Source organism: Coturnix japonica, chromosome 9 (genome assembly GCF_054131305.1).
Source record: "Coturnix japonica strain WE chromosome 9, WE-NBRP24, whole genome shotgun sequence".
Classification (NCBI taxonomy): Eukaryota; Metazoa; Chordata; class Aves; order Galliformes; family Phasianidae; genus Coturnix; species Coturnix japonica.
Genome location: NC_140671.1, coordinates 21,601,200 through 21,610,453, shown reverse-complemented (window position 1 = coordinate 21,610,453; position 9,254 = coordinate 21,601,200). Strand labels below are relative to the sequence as shown.

Here is a 9,254-nt window from a genome sequence, read left to right as displayed (position 1 = left end):
CTTATACCCATGGCACACACTCACAGTATTTCACTATTCAGCATCGCCACTTGTATCTTCTCTTGCTGTAAACCAGAGCTAGCTGGTAAATCATCTGCTGTGCGGGTCAGCTGTGTCTCTCCCATGGGCATCACGTGGCTGCTGGGAGGCTCTGAAGAGCTGCAGCCAGAGGTGTGTCACCCGCTGGGCCTCGTGCCCAAAGGAGCCCACAGGAAAGTGTTGTTGCAGTTTGTCATGCACTGCACTGCCATGAGACTTGACGTGCCAGACATCCTCTGACACGTGACCTCCTGCATCCAGGCAGGACATCTGAGACGTCTCCTTCAGCCTGACGTGGCTGCAGTTTCACACTGGTTTTACTAAGGAAGGAGAAGGCACGTGGATGAAACGCTTTTCGTGCTCTTCCTTCCAGACCTTTCAACCTGTGATCCATGCTGGTGGAAAAACAGAGATCTCAGCAACATCCATCCTTTTCAGGGAGGTTGGGAAGAGGAGATGGTGTTATCCCATAAAGGGAGGTGGGGAACTCGCACAGGCTGCCCAGGGAGGTGGTGGGATCCCTGGAGGTGTTGAGGAACTGTGGAGATGTGGCCCTGATGGATGTTATCAGGGGGCATGGTGGGGTGGGTTGGGGTTGGAATCAAAGGAGGACCCCCATGTATTTCAGCAGGAAGCACTACTGGTAATAAGAGCTTTGGAGCAAATCCTGGTAGGGCCACGCTCAGCTGGTCCAGTCCGGAGGCTGTTCCTCCTTACTGCAGTATCTGCAGTGAAAACCAGCACCTGCTTTTGTGTGTCTGGGCTCACATCCAGCAGTGGTGAGGGAACTACAATGATAAGAGACAGTTCCTGAAAAAATGAATGAAATTTGACTGTATGATAGGACGGAGTTAAATGTATTTACAGGATCTCAGGCATCCCAGTGTCCATCAGCTGGCTCTCGAGCTCCTAAATACAGGCATTCTGTAGAACGTTGTTGAATTTGTATTATACATGCGTGTTCTTGGAACTGCAGAACAAATGCATGCATAATCCAGACTTTGATTTTAGCAGCTCTGACTGTGCTGTCTTAGCTTGGGCTTCTTCCTTTGGCTCTGTCCCCTGTACAGTGTATGTCCTTCAACTTGTGGAGATAAGGTAATCTGGTACGTGGTTTATAAAAGCTGCCAATTTGCCGGCTTCTGAATTAGAGTCTAGCAATTAGAACTAGGAATAAACGTGTATCTTTGGTCTTATGATAAATGAATGCCTCATGGTCACCAATGTCCCTGCAGTTCTTTACCATCATACATATTTTGTGTGTCCATATTTTGTTTCAGCACTGGCAGACTTCATAAACAAAGAGACAACTGGAGGAGTTATCAGGGCAGTTGCTGGAAAACACGCTGAATTTGTTTCTGAGACCTCTGAAGCCAATGTCATAGTGAAGTGGTACAAAAATGGCAAAGAAATCACGACCAGTAAGAAATTCACAATGGAAGATAAAGGGAAACTGCATAAGCTTGTGGCTTCAGCTGTAACGAAAGAAGACGAGGGAACATCTGCAAAATTGGAGATGACACTCTGATTTTTGATTGGAAAGTCTCAGGTAAGTTTGTGAGGCAAACAGGGGATCGCAATCCATGTAAAGCACTTCAGACTTAATTCATTTTATTTGTCCAGCCCTGTGGGTTTCCAGTATTTAGGACAAAGATTGCATAGCTCTATTGAAGCAATTCTGACCTTACTGTTGTCCCTATGCAAATCCACAGTATGAGCAAATAATGTAACTGTGTTGTGATGAATTCAGGACAGCCTTAGCTCCAACTGACGCTGGAGTCATGACTTGAGCCCTGACATCTGGGCTTCATTCTTCTAGTTCATGAATTGCCTCAGCACTTACATCATCTTTAAACCTCTGACTGAAATGGTCCTAAGTTATTAGCATGGGAATCCTGTCGCCTCTTCTGACAAATTAAACTCCACATTTGGAGAGTTGAGTGTCTCCTGCTGTACCCAAAGGATGTTGTGATCTCTGAGGTGTCTCCCTGAGGTGCTGTAAGCACAGCCATTAGCTCATAGTGCAAGTAAAGCACTGTCAGGTCAAGCCTGGAGGAGTAATGCTTGTCACTGACATGTTCCTGTTCAGGGTGGAGCTGGAGGGTAAAATAACACAAGAAATTGTCATTGAAATTCAATATCTGTGAAATTCAGCTGGCTGCATTCACAGAACCTGGCGTTAAGATCTGTTTTCTGGTTTCTATCCTGAGCCTATTTTCCATAACCCAGTCCTCATTTATGAACTGAAGCTCTACTGGAAGCCTTTCGCTGTGTATGCTCATGCTGCAGTACAGCGCTTGTGACATCTAACAGCACATTCACATTCCTCTGATCACAGGATCCTTAAGGTTGATTAAGACCCTCTAGTCCGACTGCTCACACATCACCATCATGATGCTCACCATCAGCTAGCTAAAAACTCAGCAGAGATGATAGATCAAGCACAACATTGGATTTGGGATGGCTAGAGATTCCTAAGATATTGAAGGATTGCTTGCAGGTGGTGTTGGCTCAGGTATTCACCCTGCATCCCACCTCCCGTTCTGTTTGGTTGAGAATCATGCATTCTGCAATTTCACTTTGTAATTCAAAGACCCTGGCTTTATCTGTTGAAAAACTGATCTAAAACAAGCCAAGAAGACTCCATTGGAACTGGTTGATGCAGAACAAAGGCATCCCCAAAGGACAAGTTGCACTGTTTGATGAACATTATTGGATGAGAGCTAAGCTAAGATTTAAAAAGTTCTGGGGCTGTCTCTGAGCATCAAATACAGAGGAAGCCTGCATGATTCCCTGAGAATGGATACCTCCTACTTTGGTGTTGGGTTAAGGGAACACTAGCAGTAACTCCTATCACAAAATGTCACATGGCTCAGACAAAATGCCATCAAGAGGGCTTAATTAGGAGCACCAAATGGTCACAAGATGGTCTTAGGGCAGGGAAGTAATCAATCTACGTGATATTGGTTGGTGCTATTAGTTCTTAACAGCTTGACTCTAGAAGGACTGTTGTTCTTTGGTCACCTAGTTTTCAAAGAATAGATGTCTCCTGTCTATTACAATTTTTAACGCATTATTTGTTCATTGATGCCATAAATGTGTGTGGCATAGTAATTGTCCTTGGTATATTCAGTGACTGAAAGCGACAGTTGTTGCTCTAAGAAATACAGTACTAAGCTAGGTCTGCCTGTAGCTGACAGCCATCAGCTTGCTCCTCAGGCAGGTTCTGTCTGGATGGAATGAAGGGCATGAAATACTGATGTGCTCATCAAACGCTGCTTGTTAGCTTAGAGACAAGGTGTTGAATAGGTTTGTTCATGTATTGCAAACAGGTTACTTATCTGCCTTCATTTTAGCTTCAGAAGAACATGTGCAGAATACAGAATTGATTAAAAGAAATAAGAACTGTCTGCATAGAACTTACTCTTTCCATACACAGGAGAATCAAGCACACGTTTGTATGTGAGTACCTCCAGAGGTGAAACTCGATCCCCCAGATGTAATGAGCAGAGACATTACAATCAGTTCTAACTGTATCTTAATGCTGTACTGAAGAAGCCTGAGTCAGGATGTAAACCACTTTCTCTTTTTTTCTTCAGATGAAGCCATTGATTTTGTCAACAAGCCCAAAACGACTCCAGAAATATTAGTCAGTCCTTCTGAAGACCTGGAGCTGGTGTGTGAGGTGTCAGCTGCAAGCGGAGCTGTCGTATGGAAGAAAGATCAAACAGAGGTGAAGCAGGACCAGAGGACAACCATCATCTCCCAGGGGATGCACCGCAAGCTCATGGTCAAAAATGTGACCCTGAAAGACCAAGGGAGCTACAGCTGTGAAACAAAAGATGACAAAGCAACATTCCAAGTGAAAGTCAGAGGTGAGAAAATGCTTGGAATCCCAGAGATAAAGGAACTCTTCATTTGGTGTGTCTTGCATTTGGAGGATCAACTGACAGCCTCTCTGGTGCAAAACACTTTGGCTATAGGACTTTCTTTGTCATCTAGTGTCATAGCAACACTTTTCTACATGTGCTTTTACATCCAGGAATGAATTACTGCAACAAACAATAGGCAAGGAGGGTAACTTGTGCAGCTCTTGTAGTCAGCTGGTGTCTGCAGGGTTACAGTGCAAGAGCACACGAGGCATGCAAGGAGTGAGAAAAGGGGAGGTGTTTGAAGGGAACTGGTTACAAAATTTGAATGACACAATTAGGTGGAAAATGCCACTAATCAGACTCATAAATGGCCTGGGTTGCAAAGGCCCACAGTGCTCATCCAGTTCCAAACCCCTCCTATGTGCAGGGTTGCCAAGCAGCAGCCCAGGCTGCCCAGAACCACATCCAGCCTGGCCTTGAATGCCTGCAGGGATGGAGCATCCACAGTCTCCTTGGGCAACCTGTTCTAGAGGGCCGTTCCCTTCTGATTTACTGGAAATGTAGAGAGACATGAGAAGAAAAAAAGATAAGGGAGGAGGTTCAGCAGTGCATGCAGGTGTTCTAAATCTCATGTCCAAATCTGCTATCAGACTGCGAAATATTTAGCTTTGTGATATGATGTGATATGATATGATATGATATGATATGATATGATATGATATGATATGATATGAAATGAAATGATATGCTTATCATTTCCCAAGGCAAAATAGAGGGGAAAGTATTTTCCTGTCTTAATGATGCATCACGATGCTCCCTGTGAAGGGCAAGTATAGTGAAAATGGGGAACTGGAGTTAGCTCTGCAGCAGACTACAGCAAAACGGTGTGACTGTTGTGATGTCCCTGCAGAGAAAGAAGACGTGTTTACAAACAAGGACAAGGTACAAAAGGAGGTGAAGGCTGTACTGACTCAAAATGCCACGCTGAGCTGCGAGGTGGCCCAGGAGAAGACTCACCAAGATTCATGTCACAGGTGAGAGAAATTGTTTGGACTGTATTGAACCCCCCAACAAAGAATGAGGGGAAAGTTAAGTGGTTTGACACATTCAGCCCCAGCATTCAGTGATGTAGACCGTGCTTAAATTCTGTTTAATTCATGCACTGTTTTGTTTGCCTTCTGAAGCTATTACTGCAGAGGACTTGGGTAGCCTCAGCTTAAGATGGGCTGGAAATAACTGGGGAATTTCCCTGGGGATCTCAAGTAGATGCAATGATAGCAAAATGAGAAGTCAGTAATTACAGGGGAAATTAAAGAATATTAAAGATATCTTCAGGGCACAAGCACATCTCTGCAAATGCTTCTTCCTAAATAGTCTCAGAGACAGCATTTGGTCACAATGCTAGAAGGCAGCATTGGTGGTTTCTATTAAATTAAAGAAACCTGCAACTAAAAAGGTTTTCCTGTATTTTCTTTTGTTTTCTTCTCTATAGCAGGTACAAAAGAAATGCTTAAAAATAGGAAGGCTTCAAGCTGGTGCTTTTCTTTCCAGAAATGGAGGAAGACAGGCGTTCTATTTATTAGGAGAGTCTGATAAGAAAGTGGAAAAAGGCTTTTTACCAGGGTCTGTAGCAACATAAGAAGGGGCAATGGTTTCAAAAGTGAAGAGGGTAGACTCAGTTTGGACATGAGAAAAGTTCTTTATGATGAGGGTGGTGATACACTGGAACAGATTGTCCAGTGAAGGTTGTGGGTGACTCATCATTGGAGTGTCCAAGGCCAGGCTGGATGGGGACCCTGGGCAGCCTCATTTAGTGAATGATGTCCCTGACCACGGCAAGAGGTTGGACTGGATGATCTTTAAAGCTTCCTTCTATACCCAAACCGTTCTATGATTCCATAGGGGAAACCATTTTATTACTGCCTCTGAAAACTCAGGAGATATTAGAACTGTTTTCAGAAATAAATAAGTGAGAAAAATACATTTCCTCACTATGACTTAATCACAAACAGAATTTAACCTTGACCCTCACCTGGCTTTTGCTGGCAAAGCAACTTACAGCTGTCAGCTTGTTTGGACAATTTAATGCCTGTCCCCTTGTATGAAACAGACTTTTCAATGACTGCGTATGCTGGTGTGCTGCTGGACAGTGGGGAAAGGGGTGTTTTTTAATTTTTGAAGATTTTGGAACATGATACTGGTGGAAATGAAAACAAGTTTAGGGCTATCTAAGCTGTTTTGGTCTGGCAGGGAGGAAGTTCTTCACTGGCAATTGATATAGTTCAGATGTTGGCATTCAGTTCATAGCACTGTCAGGAAATGTGAGTGGGAAAGCTGTCCTCAACGGTACAGTCCAAAGACTAATTTGGACATTTGTGGAAGGCTGTGTAGAAAAGATTCATGTCTTAAATGTGCCCGTTTGCCTTCAATTCCAGAAGCAGAAGATGTTTTTATCAACAAGGAGAAGGTGCAGAAGGAGATGAAGGCTGCACCAACAGAAAATGCCACGCTGAGCTGCGAGGTGGCCCAGGAGAAGACGGAGGTGAAGTGGTACAAGGAGGGGAAACTGATCACCTCGAGCAAGAAGTTCAAGGTGGAGTCAGAGGGCAAACAGCGTCGGCTGGTGGTGAGCCAGGTGGAGAAGAAAGATGCAGGGGAGTACAGCTGCGAGGCTGCTGGCCAGAAACTCACCTTCAAGATTCATGTCACAGGTAAGACAGGTGTTGTCTGAAATACAGCAGAGAACAGTAAAGTAAAATCTAGTTTCTATTATACAGTGGTCCAGTTGCAGTAGTCTTTGCTGAGGTTTTTTCCCTATACTTGATTGCCTGGGTTTGTAGCAAGTATTTGGTTTTAGTATGACACAAAGACCTGTTTCAGTCTGTCTGTAGAACAATAATTAGTAATATATGTACAATGGAAGCAGTGTTCAAGTAATTATTCTAATCTCTCCTGTGCCTGAGATCCCAAACTGTAATTCTTGTTCACTGAAACATTTGACTAAGAGAAGTATGTGCAGTGAGGCTGGAGTGCATGTTCTACGTGCAGCCTTTCATGGCAGGAGAAGCAGGAACTTCTCCTAGTAGTACACTGCCTTTTTACTATGCCTTTATGTTGGAGGCTGCATCTGGATAGGTGAGTCTGCTACTCACAGTAAGAGACCTGGTAGAGCTGACTATTCCCAGAGCTCAAAGTAAGATAGATATCTGCAAATCACACACAAAGAACAAAGGACTGCGTTGGTGAGCATATTTCCTTTGTGCCTTTGACAGTCACAGTTGTGGCAATGGTAGAGGCCATGAGGAGTCTGTTCAGGAAGCCAGGAGTACTGTTCTGGGTCATGAAAAGGCAGCCAGTGGTTTGACTATCACATGTTTATGTGTTTTGATGTTTCACAGTGGGTCTTAAGTAAAAGGAACTCAGCTTCTGGTTGCCTGCAGGACAGATGTTCTTTTGGGTTCAATATGTTTGCATAGTGACTTGCAACCATGGGACTGGTGTTCAAGGACCCTCTTGGTTCCTTCAGTTCCTAGGTTCTTTTTTGCCTAGATTTGACACTTTGTTTCAACAGAAGAGCTGATATTCTCTAGTGAAGGCTGTTAGTTTGGGCACAAGTGGTAACCTAAACCTGTTCCAACCTGTACATACAAACCTGCAAGATGGTCTCATTTCAGTCCTTCTGTTTTTCTTTTCTTCCCTCAGAGCCAAAACCTGTGTTTATAAACTAGGAGCAGGTGCAGAAAGAGGTGAGTGCTGCCCTGGCAGCAAGTGCCTCCCTCAGCTGTGAAGTAGCACAGGATCCAACCGAAGTATAATGGTTCAAGGATGGAAGACTGCTTGCCTCCTCCAGAAAGTTCAGAATGGAATCTGTGGGCAAAACATGGCATCTGGTTGTGGAGCAGCTGGAGAAGAAAGATGCTGGAGAATACATCTGCGAGGCTGCTGGCCAGAAGATGACCTTCGAGCTGGAAACAACTGGTGAGCATTCAGAAATTCTCAGCCAGGATTTTGTAACCTTGTTGTGAACTGGGTTTTAGGGTGAAATCTCAGTTTTCTTTGCACCTGACAGTGTGAGAATTTGCTCTGGCACTTTGTGTACCTCCCCGGTACTCAGCTGTTCCTTCCCTTACTTGGGGATAGCATCATTTATTCAAGGTGATGTCCAAACGGGCTTGTTAACAGTCCTCTGCAGTGCTTTAAGCTGTCATAGGTCAGCCAGTATTTATGCATGTTCTATAGACATTCCTACATGTTGAAAACACTGCACTGTGCTTAAGCTTCAGCATATGTGCCAGTAAGCACAGTTCCATTAATTCTAGGGAATTGGATGAATTAAGCATAGATCTGAAGGCTGCCTTTGCCCAGTGCAGAGATGGAAGGACTAATGTAGATTTGACTTGATATTTTCCCTTCTAGGATGGGAAGGAGCTCCGTCAAAGTAAAAAAGTGGGCATTACTTCCCAGGGAAATAAGAGAAGTCTCATTATTCACAGGTGGTGAACTCTCATTTTCTCTCTCAGTCTGCAACCAGGTTGGGTTGCTGTTTCAGTACTGGCTGTTTTATGCAGGAACTCTGCTCCTGAGGTTAATCCAAGTTGTATCCAGGCCCTTCAGAAGGAAAGGGAAATAGCAGCACAGAAATATGGTCTGATTCTGACATAAAGAAGTGCAGACCTGGACAGTTAAAAAGGATTGTGTGATGTTCAAGGGACTTTGAATCAAAGATGTCCCCTAGGTAAGATTTGTGGCTGACATTCCCCATACATTGTTTGTGGGCACACAAGCTAAGGAGAGACTAGTGATGAGCATGCAGAGAAGCCAATGGTTCAGACAGGTTTGTAGTGACACGACATTGTAGAGTTCTGTCTAGTTCTCCTTGGCATAGTTTGGAAAATAAAGATGAGGTGATGGTGGTTACCAATATGGCTTCCTCAAAGTCAAGCCATGCCTGACAAACTTGGTGGCCTTTCATGATGGAGTAACAGCATCAGTGGATAATGGGAGAGCAACTGACATCATCTACTTGGACCTGTGCAGAGCATTTGATCCTGTCCTGCATGACATCCTGGTCACCAAACTGGAGAAAAATGGTTTTGGTGGATGGACCAGTTGCAGGATAGGGAACTGTCTGGATGGTCACACTCAGAGAGCTGCAGTCAATAGCTCAGTGTCCAGGTGGAGGGTGGTGTTGGGACCAGTGTTATTTAACATTTTTGTAGGCAACATGGAGAGTGGAATCAAATGAACCCTCAGCAAGTTTGCAGATGACACCAAGCTGAGCGGTGCTGTTGATGTGCTAGAGGGAAGGGATGCTACCCAGAAGGACCTGGACAGGCTGGAGAG

The 9,254-nt window shown here is 44.4% G+C and overlaps 1 long non-coding RNA gene across 1 annotated transcript; it reads left to right on the top strand.

Moving 5' to 3' along the window:
* The first annotated feature begins 417 nt into the window (after window positions 1–417).
* LOC146759830 (uncharacterized) lies at window positions 418–4,124 on the top strand. The gene is made up of 3 exons (XR_014932067.1): window positions 418–518; window positions 1,320–1,588; window positions 3,639–4,124. It is a non-coding gene; the product is annotated as an uncharacterized LOC146759830 (long non-coding RNA).
* The last annotated feature ends 5,130 nt before the right edge of the window (window positions 4,125–9,254 follow it).